Source organism: Rattus rattus, chromosome 18, assembly GCF_011064425.1.
Source record: "Rattus rattus isolate New Zealand chromosome 18, Rrattus_CSIRO_v1, whole genome shotgun sequence".
Lineage (NCBI taxonomy): Eukaryota > Metazoa > Chordata > Mammalia > Rodentia > Muridae > Rattus > Rattus rattus.
The window spans coordinates 34,764,297-34,778,497 of NC_046171.1; positions in this window are offsets into that span (position 1 = coordinate 34,764,297).

Here is a 14,201-nt window from a genome sequence, read left to right on the forward strand (position 1 = left end):
ATTACTGGAGAAGTGGGAAGAGGGAGAAATAACACTAACTTTGTTTGAAAAAGTCATAAAAATCATATTATTATATATTTACTTAGAATTACATATAACACATACAAGTTCATAGTAATACACATAGGTATAGTTTCAAGGAAGTAATGTCACATGAGACGATAGTGCCACCCCCAAGAGACATCGTTTTTTAGTATAATGCTTGGAACATGGATTACAATAGAGCAGAACCTACCCCTGCCATATCACTAAGCCAGCATTTTCCCACCCATAGACAAGTATAGCACAAATATATTACTCACCCCTCATCAAAGAAACTACTCTTTGCCATAGATGGAGACCATTATAGAAAAGCATAATGTGTCTAAATGCCAAGGACAAGTGAAGATCTGGAGCCCAGCTCCATCTGAGTCATCTAAAATATAACTCATGTATCCAAGGCTCAGGAAGTATCATGAAAGGGAAAGTAGAAAGATCATATGAGCACAGGATGAGAAAACCTGCTGTGAGTTTGTGTCTCCTAAAATGAAAAAGAAACTACACCCATGATTTTTTCAACAATATAGCTTCCTAAACCTGACCTATACAAGTAAAACACCAGAAGGCATGCTACCATGGAAAGGTTAAGTCTCATAGGTTCCCACAAATGATGAAGTAGAAGAAGGAGGAGGAGGAGGAGAAAAGAAGAAGAAGAAGAAGAAGAAGAAGAAGAAGAAGAAGAAGAAGAAGAAGAAGAAGAAGAAGAAGAAGAAGAAGAAGAAGTAGAAGAAGAAGAAGAACAACAACAACAACAAGTACAAGAACAAGAAGAACAAGAAAAGAACAAGAACAAGAATAACAAGACCAAGACCAAGACCAAGACAAAGACCAAGACCAAGACCAAGACCAAGACCAAGACCAAGAAAAAGAACAAGAACAAGAACAAGAACAAGAACAAGAACAAGAACAAGAACAAGAACAAGAACAAGAACAAGAACAAGAACAAGAACAAGAACAAGAACAAGAAGGACAAGAACAAGAACAAGAACAAGAAGGACAAGGACAAGGACAAGAACAAGAACAAGAACAAGAAACAAGAAGAAACTAAGGTCTCCAAGAAGGAAAATTAGTCTTTTCCAGGGATGAATCCCCATCCCCTAGCATAATCCAATAGCAAATGGCGGACCTGAAATCATATTCATACAATAAACACAGTCAGATACAGAAGATTGTATGTACATATGTAAAAATGTGTTGTATGTAACAATAACAGTGAAAGAAAATGAGGCCATGAATTTGAGAGGGGGCAAGGGGGGAACATGGGAAAGGCTCAGCCAGGGCAGGAAATGTTGATCAATATTTAAGAAATAGTTAGAATTACTTCTGCTTTATTGAGAGTACCTGGACAGTATCTCACTTCTTGAATCTTAAAGTTTTATAGCAGAGAATTTTCTCCTTGGGTGAGTGGGGAAGTTTTTAAATCTACCTACTGTGTATCAGACTCATCTTTTCTCCCTTATCACAGAAGCTGCTTTTGAATTTCAGGAAAGCACTAGGGAATTCTATGACCTTTGGGATAACATTGTGAGGATGCTAATTGGTGAAATTTAGTTCATCAAGATAGGTTGTTTTTTTATATACTCAAATATCCCCAGAATGTCCCAGAAACATTTCATTTATGATTCAAAGACATAATTTAAAAATGGAATTAGCCAACAATTTATGTGCTACATATTTCACTGGGACACTCCAAAGCTCTAGTTAGGTTTTATTCACAATCTTGACATTGTTATCAGTACTGAGCATTATGAAAAAACATGCTTCTATCTAGACACTGGAAACACAGATATAATGGAGTCACATAGCCTATATTAAAATTCAGAATCTAATCTGGTCTATTACCTGGCTTTTGATATTCATTAACTAATATTAATTAAAGAAATACATAGTTTATACAGATAAGTTATATGGGTAAAGAAGTTACATAAACTAGGCTATTTTCAAAATCACACACACATACACACACACACACACTCCACACAAATACACAAACACACATATGTGACTGTCTGGGCTCAATTAACATTTAAAAAAAACAATTTTTTTGACCTGCACTGTTACTGTTTGGTTCAGACACTTAATGCTTAGGTATTTTTCTATTCTTAGATTCAAATAAGGTGAACCAATGTCAGGGCTCTTTTATTTAAATGATTTCAAGCCTAAGAATCTCATGCAATCTGATCTGATCTGTGTTAAATTCCAGTTTGATGTGGAATGAAGAGTTATTTACCTGCACCATTTTTGTCTTAACTTAAATATCTGTGTTGAGCTAGGGGTGTGAAGGTTTACACTTTGAACCAGATTATTAGAGAGCCAGAAACAAGCAGATCAATGTGATTTCAAGGCTGTCTTGACCTACATAGTAAATTCCAGGCCAGGCTGGATTACATAGTGAGACCTTATTTTAAAATAGAAAAAGGTAGAAAAAAGGAAAGGAAAGGAAAGATCTGTCTTGGAAAGGGATGCTTGTTCTATTCATTTACTTTTGTTATTGTCTCTCTTCTAGTTAACTTCCAATCTTTAATGGAACAATGGTGACTATAAGGTACTTTGATTCTTCCATCGAAAGAATTTTGATAGACCGCCTATTTGAATCTGGAATGTTCTACTACTGATTAACCTTTGAGCAGCAGATAGAAGTAATTCTAAGCGAGCTGTTGCTACATACTAAAGATGACTGTTATTCCTTTCTTTTTTAGTGGGACACTTGATGGTGCTAGAAAAACTAGGTGAGCCAAGGAAATTGTCCAGATGTCCTACATTCCTCTGGAGTTTTAAGAGTTCACAAAGTGATAGAATTGATAGTGGCAGACTTAAATAACAGGGAAAATAAGTTATTCCTTTTATGTCCTAAAGTTCCTAAGGGTTAGTTTTCCAGTTTTCCAACAACTTGACAGAATTTACCTGTCATCCATATCTACTTTATGGGGTTCGAGCTTCAGAGGACAGATAAGGGAAATCAAAAGTCTGTCCTAAGTACTATGGTAATATCTTCTCCTTGCTCATTGATATGTGAGTCCCCTAGATGTCTCCATTTGGAGGTGTTTGCTGTGTTCTGTCATGTTTTGTTTTCTTCTAGGGAAAAACCTGAAATTAGGCCTCATGAAATGTTTTCCGGTTGAAATTTTTCAGGCAAGCTCTTCAGCCACCACACTTCCTAGAGAGTCCCCTCAAGCTGTAGAAGTCCACTTACATTTGCCATTTCTAAGAGGTAAAATAAATCAGCAATCTCTTCTTTTCCTTTCCTGTCTTCTTTGACTTTCATTTGTTCCTGTCTATGTGGGAGAGAAGAAGCAAATTGCATGGAGATATAAATCCAACTGAACCTGGAACATTGTTCTCACCTTAGTAGGGGAGGATTCCCCTAACCCTGCAGAGACATGACACAACTTGGGAAGTGGGGTGATACCCATGGGTGGGGCACCCTTTCGGAGGACAAGGGAAAGGGAATGGGAGGATGTACTCTGTGAGGGGGATACTGGGAGGGAAGGTCAGGACTTACAATGCAAATAAATAAATAAATAAATAAATAAATAAATAAATAAATAAATAAATGTTTTTTAGCTTATTTTTCTCAGCTTGCTAATAACAAGGAAGCCAAAGTAGCAAGCCCTTGATTTATGGAATGTGAAACCCTGAGCAATGTCCTCGTCATCGTTATCCATGACTTAGCATGGTGATGTTGATGGTGTGGGGAGCGCAGAACATATCTAGTATTGAGCCAGTCCGGGAGAAATATTAGACAAGTCCTAGTGTTCATGACTCTACCTGAGAAAAGACTTGGGCTATAGATACAACATAGTGATAGATCATTTGTCTATTAAGCTCTAGAACTGAGGGTCAATCACCCATACCTTGGAAAAATAAAAGCTAAAGTGAAGATGGGAAGAACCAGAAAAGAGTGAAAAATTCTCATTATTGGTGTGTCATGACTTCTTTGTTCTATTAAGGCACTTTCTATCTATGATTGCAAAGTAAATTTAGTGAGAAAACCTCAGAAAATATGAAGAACTGTGTAAGAACTGAAACCCTCATACCACTCTTCCTCTCCCTCTCTGTCTCTCCTCTCATGTACTATAGTTGTATCCACACTACAGTTTTTTCTCCTTCATTTCCTCCCAGTCTCTTTCCTCTACCCCTCCTCTTCCCCAGATCCACTCTTCCTTTGTTTACTAAAAAAAAGAAAAAAGAAAAAAGCAGACTTCCCAGTGATATCAACAAAAGGGCATAACACAGCATGTTACAATAACACTGGACACACAAAACCTTCATATCAAGTCTGGATAAAGAAACCCAGTAAGAGGAAAAGGATCCCAAATGCAGTCAAAAATCTGAGAAATCCCTTTTCCACTGTTGTGAGTCCAACAAGAACACCAAGTTACACAACAGTAAGTTACATGCAGAGGCCCAAGGTCAGACTCACACAGGATAGGTGTTTCCTGCTTCAGCCCCCTTACTCGATTCTGTGAGTCTTTTTCTTATGGTTTCTCCAACCCTTCTGGCTTCTATAATCTTTCCCCCTCTTCTTGGGGTTCTGATAGAGGTTGGTCTCCTGCTGCTATATATTCAAATGCTAAATCCTGTCCCCACGTTTGGGTTTTCCCCTATAAGCAGATCTTCATGTACACCAGGGGACTCAGTGAAAATCTTGCTCTCCAATTTAAAGCTGCTGATTAAATAAAAATGGTCACAGAAAAATACTAGGGGGAATAGAAATAGGTAGAGTTTCAGTTATCAGGCTGGGGGTGAGGGGCAGATAAGGGCTACAAAAAAAGAGAAAGGAGAAAAGAAGGACCGCAGAAGACAGAAGATCTTCATTAAATATGATGGACCAGGAGCACATACCAAGTAGAATGGACCCGGAGTATGGGTTGGTGGAGCAAAAACTGCCCAGGAGGGACATAAACACCAAGGACTTGGGGAGGACAGCTGGGAAAATAGTCAGTCTAGAGTTAAAAAGCAATGTACTAGGCCTAATCCCCCCAGTAATTTGTGCCAAAGCTAAATAACAAAATCACTGTCCAAGTCTCATTCATTTGGAAGCTAATGGCAATAGTAATAATGTTATAGTCTATGGGGCTCCCTGGACAAGACACCCTTATTAACCAGAGACAATCCTCTTATATATGATTTGAATTGTCTCTTGTTTCCTCCATATTCATAGAGTTTCATTTCACTTCCCGCTGTGTGTTTATTTGAACACCTTTCTTTATCATCATCATAGCATCATGAGTTTTCCCTTTCTCTAGATATGTTTTTATCAAATACTTATATTATTATGTTAGAGGGGACACTCTACGAAACAAATATTTGTTAATACCCATGCATGCAATTCTGATTTACTGAAGACCTAGAAAAATGCTTCCCAGCTTGATCTTGGCTAGCCAAGCTTTTCCACTGCTTTTCAATTTTGCTGTAAGAATGCAAGACTGTGTTCCTTTTGTTATGATAATAATCACAATCCCCCATGCCTGCAGTGTACTATCTGTACTATAAAATGGAGAGAAATAGCCCCTGGTGGGAAAATTACTTAACTGATGTAATATCATCTTAAACTGACAGATAGTCAATATTTTGGCAGGAGGTGGTGAGAAAAATGTCAGTGTTCTCAGTTTCTTCTTTGACTAGTAGAAATATCTACACAGGTTGAGAAGAACTGAATGTAGAAACCAATAATGCATATAGGGAGTAACTGGTAATGACTGTTTCAAAACAAAAAGAAAGGAATTGAAAGGAGGTCATGTTTTCATTCTTTATTTGGTCAAGGAGGAAATCTTGTTCTTCCAGGATTGTGATATAATTGGGAAGAATGATAATGATAGATGTAACATGAAACTTTGTCTTAAAATATGATGTGACTATTATTTGCATGGGTAATTGACTGGCTCAGAGCCACAGAGGGCCAGATGTGCTGGACAAACAATGCATGTTCATGACAATGACGGAACCGGTTATACTGAAATAGTATGGCCAGAGAAAATTCACAGAGGAAGGTATATTTGATATGCACAAGAAAGAATAAGAGAAGTTCACTAAGTGCAGAAGAGAACAGTTTGCAGGGACATATCATAAAGTAGTGTGACTGGTTGACTATGGAAAACCCTGTAGTCTCAGACAGGGCTATAACACTATAATCACAATTTAGCAGACATTGGGGTTTGCTTCCTTCCTATTATTTAACACAAATATCTTTCTTGGAAATTAGTAGAGTGTGGGGAGGATGACAGTGTTATCAGGAAAGTAGTCAAAGAAGGAATTATGGAAGGTATTAGAAAACAATCAGATGACTCACTGTTTTCAATCAGGAAGATATGAGTGGAATAAACATGTACAATATTCTAATGTATAATATGGAACAAGGATGCTATGGGGAACGTTGTTTCACGTAGATGCTAATTAAATTAAATTTCCTCTTTGGTAGAAAATAAGTAATTATTTAAGATTTCCAAAAAAATATTAAATTTTACATTTCAAGTAATTCTTTTTCAGTGCCTCAAGGAGGATGAACACTTTACTTTTGGTGAGAAAATTGCATTTGGGAGAGATTTTAATTCCTCAGCAAGTGAAAAATGTTAAACTGAGAATTGGACTCACTATATTTTTTAAACCAGATATATTAGTTATGAAATGGATAATTGAAGTTTATTCTATGGGGATGTATGTTCCATAGGAACAATCTTTGGCATCCAAGTTTGTTAAAATCTGTGTGCTACACATCTACATAATATTTATCTTAATATATTAAGGTATATATTAAGATAAATATATATCTTTGTCATGAAGCCATTTCCCCGCATCCAGTTGATCATTGGGATGTAAGTTAGGAACATTAATATCTGATTTAAGCACATGAGGTTTTCGGGAAGATTCTAGAGGCTAATTATCATCTGTGATGTGCTGTAGTTTTTATTGTTACCTGGCTTAATTAAATTGAAGCCACTCTGTAAATGCGTCTCTCTCCCCTCCAGCCTATGAAAGTGTCTTTTCCCCCCTAAGTGAAGATTCATCAAGCTTTGTTGTAGAATTGAATAAATATTCCTGGAAAAAAAGCTCTAGCTTGTCATTAAATATAACAAATATCAAACTTTTTTTTTCAAATGGGTTATGCTATTATAGTGACATATGTTGCATCATCAGTGCTAAACTCTTCATGAGGAAATGAGAGTGACTGGCCCTCAGAGATAAACAGTTTTGAGGTAATAGTCCAGTGATGTAACCTTTGAAGCCAAAGGATAGAAAACCCTATTGGTTCAGAAGAATATGACCTCATCCGAGGTAGACATTTAAATATTTGGTGAGAATGTCTGCCTAGAGGTAAAATGAATTACCCCTGTTTATTTTTAACTTGCTGCCTTTCATAGTGAGACTCCCTGGTTAGGAAGATGGACGGGTAACCTACAGTTACATATTGATTAGGTGACAGCTTGTGTTTTGAGAAGAAGGCAAGGCTGTGGCCATCAGAACTTTCCACTCATGATGATACGTTTGCTTTGTAACACGGACAATGTAATGGTTTTCTGCAAATTAAAGCACTCCATCTTCAGTCGTTGCAGACCAGTGGGCTGTGTTTGACCCTGGGCACTTCCCAACAACCAGCGTCTGTGCATTAGAAATTCTCACGTTTAGCTTCCTTTACCACGTTTCTTTTATTTGTGTGAAAACTGGCTTGTGTATTTATACCAAGACCAAAAAGAGGACGTTTCTCATTTTTAATAACATGAATAAATATGTTACTAACATATTCATCTCACTGAGATAATTATTTGGAAATATTTTCCCCAACAAAAGGTGAATAAAGGGAGAATATCTAAATTCGATATTTTAAACTAAGGTTTAGATATCTGCGATCGAAGTTATACCTGCTTAAGAATGTGGAAGAGGATATAATTTTTAAAAAAAACTCAGTGTACACTCAGACATTACAGAGCAAATTTCAAACCTAGTGAGGATAAAAGTTAAGCAAAAGAGAACTAAATCAGCTATGAATTTCAAGAAGTGAAAGTAATCATTGCCTTGATTATCCACTTATTTGATGGATAGCACGTTAGCAATGAGGTCTACAAAATGTCATCTAAATGACATCTACAAAATGTCATCCAAAAATTTCTTCTAAATCTTTGTCTAGTTTTCTTGCCATTTAGCTCGATTTTTTTCAAATTTATTTCTTCCACTTGAAACACCAGATTTTCCCACTCATTAAAATCCTACTTTAAGACCTTGAATAGTTATGACCTTTTAAACAAATTTCTCAACAATACTTTGCATGATAACTAATTATGTATAAGATTCCGTTGTGAGGGTAGGTCTCTGTTATTAAGATTTCTGCTTTATCAGTTATCCAACCATTAGCCTACTGGTTTCTGTCAGAAAAACTTTTAAAAAAAATTGCAAAATAGTGTTTATCAAGATTTGTCATGATAGTTTTATAAGTTTTATAATATCTAAAAGATCCATAGGCTATAAAATAATTGACTTGCATTTTCATTTAAAATTCAACCTGACATTTGTACAATAAACCTTTGTCAATCTTCATAATTGCTCCAAATATAGCATTGGGTCTGATGAATAAGTCAATCATTTTACAGCTGTTCACAAGATATAATTAAGTTTACTTAATGTATGCTTTAATTTAACTTATATTTTAATCGGTAAGTTTCACAGAAGAGTGCAGGACTCTGAATATTGCTAATATTTAGCACCTATTTGTTTCTCTCCTTCCATCATGGGGGTTGAGATGAGCAAACACTCCTGGTAAGGGTTATTAATACCTGCTGAGCCTTCTCACTGACCATTGGAGTTTGAAAGTATTTAAAAGTGAGAATATTACTGCAAAGATGAGTTGGGGAAATCTCTTTATTGTCAATAATAGGAGTGAGTGTAATATATTTATTATCTACATACAGCACTTCAGTCACAGAGTATCACATTTCTGTTGACTTGGTGAAATGGGTTTTGTTTTCACACCTCTGCCTTTCATACCACTGCAGTTTCTTCTATACCAGTATTCATCCCATAAAGATGGACATATTCCTCATTATTTCAAAATGTTTTTAGGGTTAATGGTCATACTCTCACACATAATATTTATATTAATCTCCACCACTTGTTGTGATTAGTGGAAAATTTGTCAACTAATTTTTTTAAAGTCACCTTATGGGTCTGTACATTTTTATTTTTTTCTAAAAATATTTTTTATTTTTACATATCTCTTTACATATGCATGATTTCAATTAGTTTGCAGGGAGGAGAATATGCAGTGCAGATCAAAATCAGCTCACTGTCCATGGAGCTGCAGCATGGAAACTAACAATGATATTTTTCTATATTGAAGTTGTTCGGCCATTTTTTTAAACTTTTTTTTATATTTATGTAAAATTTCTAAAATATATTTGAGTGTAATTTGTATGATACGACAGCTTTTTTATGTTCTATTTTTAAAAGAGCTAAAAACAATTCTTATGTATTTGCATATATTCCAATGGTAACAAGGTCCAGAAAAGAGCTCAATCCCCAGGAGCTAGATTTACAAATATGGGGCACTTTTATTTCCTCTGATGAAGACACAACTTGGGTTGAACCCAACACAATTCCTTCTCTGTTTTAACTATCTGGTTTCTCTCGATTTCTCATTAAATTGCTCTGCATGGACTTATATTAACTTTGGCAATATGTTCTAACCTTCTGCCTCCTTCTCATTCTCTGGTCCATTCTGTCTTCACCTGTGTCTAGATTGATCTCTCTAACTCTCTCTCTCTCTCTCTCTCTCTCTCTCTCTCTCTCTCTCTCTCTCTCTCTTTCTCTCTCATTCACACACACACACACACACACACACACACACACACAGAACCACAACCTGTTTATGCCTGCTCTTAAAAAGCCTCTCTTTCCTGTGCTTTTCATTTGAATTGGTCTTATCCTGTTTCTAACTCATTCTGTCAAAACTTTGTCTGATTTCTCTTCTGTTATTTAATTAGATGTCACTTTCAAACAAGACTCCTTCCTTCTATAAACTAACCTTACCTGGATTGTTAGGGATTGAAGGTATACATTAGGGATGTGTCTGCATTATAGTCAAATCATACTGTAATCAAGAGTTCACCTGCCTTCTTGCTAGATCACATAGACCTAGAAGGCCTTTGGTTATGATCTCTTGTTAGAGCAGCCATGTTGTTGGATTAAAAGTTCCTCTACAGGAACTGACACATCTCTCCAGATCACTCTGCATCTATCTCCGTGATAATTTTTCTTTCAGTTGATTTCTCTGTCACTTATCATTACTTATCTCTAACATAAACAAATTTTACCAAAGAGACTTAACAAGTGTTTGCTTACTTGTTATTTTTGTTGTTTCTTTGAGAATTTAATTAAATGCAGTTTGCTCACACTTTGCACTGGGCTTTTTACTTAGCAACTCATGGCCTCTGTAAAAAGCATTGTCTCCAGTGTGAGGTAAATACAATTAAACTCATTTCATATGAGTACATATGTTTTAGAAACTCATAAAATAGTTTACCATATAGCCTTTTCAAATATCTTTAGTTGTAGTTCTATCTACCCCACCCTCTGCTTTGTCCTGCCCAACCCTTTAGTCTTTGCTTCATGTTTGTTTATTTTTTTTAAATCATTGCTTTTATGGAATTAAGATATAAAGAAATGATTTATTATTTTGAACACAATTCTCCTGTATATTTGCTTAAATATTTAAAAGATAATATAAACATTATGATCATAATTAGAGTAAAATATGTGGTGTATTTTAAACTCTATGTAATTATTAGCCTATAATTTCATGTCTCTGTCTTTGTCAGTCTGTCTGTCTGTCTCTCTGTGAGTGTGTGCTGAGTCTGACCTGGCTATGTAAGGAAGAGTATGACATGGTTTTCTATCCTTGGAACAGAGCCAGCAGGGTGTGGGCCTCCTTGAATGTTGATGGTTGCTGTAGGCATAAGGCTTATTTGTATAATAATGTACATAATGTCATGTTCGTCATATAAGGATTGTCCTTTCTGACCAAGTTAATAACTCCATGATAATCAGAGCACGTGCGCATTCACGAACAATGGTACATCTAAGTCTCAGCAAAATGGTAGAATGTTGTAACGTCCAGGACAGCCTTTAAGGCTATCAGAAGACCTCTAGAAATATAGCTACAAAAGTATATAGTTTCTTAATTATGCAAAACATAAGGATGTAAATATAAATTATATAAGTAACTTCACATAAGGAACAGATGAAGCTGCACTTTAAACAGGCTTGGCAGACAGACACAAGGACAGACAGATTCCTGAGTGCCAGATCAGCCTGGGAATGAGGAAGTTTAGGTTCTGCCCAAGGCATAATAGGAATAGTAATTTCGTGGTAGGCTCCTTGATCTTATTGTCTGCGCTTGTCCTAGGTGTCTCAAAGAATCAAGGAGCTGGGGTCATGAGATGCTGATTCATGGGATAATCAAAGGGAACCGGTTTTTTTGTTTTATTTTGTTTTGCTTTTTTTTTTTTTTTAGAATTGCCAAAAAAGCTGTATTAAGCAAGAGTGCTCTGTGGAAATCTCCAAAGGAAATAGACCTTAAAGAGAGCAATCTGGAAAGCTGCATCAATCAGAATATAGACGTGTCAGATTATAACCCACAATTGACTTCAAGCTGTTTCTTTCACCACTCTCAAACACCCGTTCTCACAGAACCCCTCTACAAGCTGAGGCTGGTCCTTGGAAAGTGTTGTGTGTTTGAGTGTGTGTGTGTGTGTGTGTGTGTGTGTGTGTGTGTGTGTGTGTGTGTGTGTGCAACAATTCAATAGGGAAATTTTCAGACCTAATAGCAAGACCTTAGGATTTTTGTTTATGTGTTTAAATAAAATTCTGAGTCATTAACACAAAATATTCATTTCATTGTGATTTGAGTTTGTGTATTCCATTACACGAAATTTATCAAATATATTTTTAAGAAAAATAAATAGAACAGAACAGACGCTTATTTTGTTTCTTCCTCTGACACACAAATCAGGGCAATAAAATAAAGAACTGGGCAGCTTCCCCAAAGTAAATTAAAAGTTACTTTGGTTTTCAGATTTTGTTTTCCTTTTCCTTTCAACCATTCTGCTGTGTGTAAGCAACCTGATCCAAGTTCACAGAATAATTAAATCACGTTACCCTATAAATTTTAACTTTCTCTAAAAAAACCTTTAATATACCATTAGTTTGGTACTACCATCAAAACTACTGACCTAAGAAACTAATTGATGTATATGCAGTGATTCATTGCTGAGAATTCTGTGAGGGTTAATAATAACCAACCTGACTAGATTTGAAATTTCTTGGAGACACACATATAGGTGTACTTTTGATAAAAGCAAATATTTTGTGATAAAATTACTATTCAGGCAGAAGATCAAGGACTTCTGACAAGCATAAATCTTCCTGTATGTATTTGTAACTTATTTAACTTTTAAACTTCATTGTTTTTCTCCCCATCCTCACCAGCATCTGTTGTCACTTGAGATTTTTGTCTCATCCATTCTGACAGGTGTGAGGAAAAATCTCAGGGTTGTTTTGATTTGCATTTCCCTGATGACTAAGGATGTTGAACATTTCTTTAGGTACTTTTTAGCCATTCACTATTCCTTAACTAAGATTTCTTTATTTAGCTCTGTAACCCATTTTTAAATATGGTTATTTGATTCTCTGTAGGCTAACTTCTTGATTTCTTTGTATATGTTGAATATTAGTCTTTATCGGATGTAGAATTGGCAAAGATCTTTTCCCAATCCATTTGTTGCTGTTTTGTCCTAATAACAGTGTCCTTTGCTTTATAGAAGAAGCTTTGCAATTTTGGGAATTCCCATTTGTCTACTCTTGATCCTAGAGTATAAGCCACTTATGTTCTATTCAGGAAATTTTCGCCAGTGCCCATGTGTTCAAAGATTTTTTCCAATATTTCTTCAATTAGTTTCAGTGAATCTGGTTTTATGTAGAGGCCCTTGATCCATTTGGACTTGATCTTTGAACAGGGTGACATGAATCAAATGATTTGCATTTTTCTACATGCTGACCTCCAGTTTAACCATCAGTATTTGTTGACAATGCTGTCTTTTTTTTTCCACGGAGTGGTTTTAGTTCTTTGTCAAAGATCAAATGACCATAGGTTTATGGGTTCATTTGTGGATCTTCAATTCTGTTCCACTGATATACATGCCTGTCTCTGTATGATTACCACAATAAGTTTTTATCACTATTATCCTGTAATAATGACAAAGAGGGATGGTGATTCCCCCAGAAGTTCTTTTACTGTTGAGAATGGTTTTCACTATCCTGTTTTTTTTGTTGTTGTTGTTTTTGGTTTTTTTTTTGTTTTTTTTTTTTGTTGTTGTTGTTATACCAAATTTATTTGAAAATTGCTCTTTCTAACTCTATTAAGAGCTGAGTTGGAATTTTGATGGGGATTGGATTCAATCTGTAGATTGCTTTGGGCAAAATACAATATTAACCTGCCAATCCATGGACATGGGAGTTCTTTACATCTTCAGAAATCTTCAATTTCTTTCTTTGGAGACTTGAAGCTCTTGTCATACAGATCTTTCACTTGCTTGGTTATAGTCACACTGAGGTATTTTATATTATTTGTGAAGGGTATAATTTCTGTAATTTCTTTCTCAGCCTGTTTACCTACTGAGTAGAAGAAGACTACTGATTTTTTTGAGTTAATTTTATATTCAGCCACTTTGCTGAAGTATCAGGTTTAGGAGTTCTCTAGTGGAACTCTTGGGTTCACTTAAGTATACTATGATATCATCTGCAAATAGTGATATTTTGACTTCTTCCTTTCCAATTTGTGTCCCTTTGACCACTTTTTGTTGTCTTATTGCTCTGGCTAGAACTTTGAGTACTATATGGAATAGGTAGGGAGAGAGTGGGCAGCCTTGTCTAGTCCCTGATTTTAGTGAGATTGCTTCAAGTTTCTCTCCATTTAGTTTGATGCTGTTTACTGGTTTGCTGTATATTGCTTTTACTATGTTTGTGTATGGGTCTTGAATTCCTGATCTTTCCAAGACGTTTATCACGAAGGGGTGTTAAATTTTTTCAAATGCTTTCTCAGTATCTAATGAAATTATCAAGTGTTTTTTTTTTTCTTGCGGTATATTGGGTTACATTTGAAATTAAAATTTTAA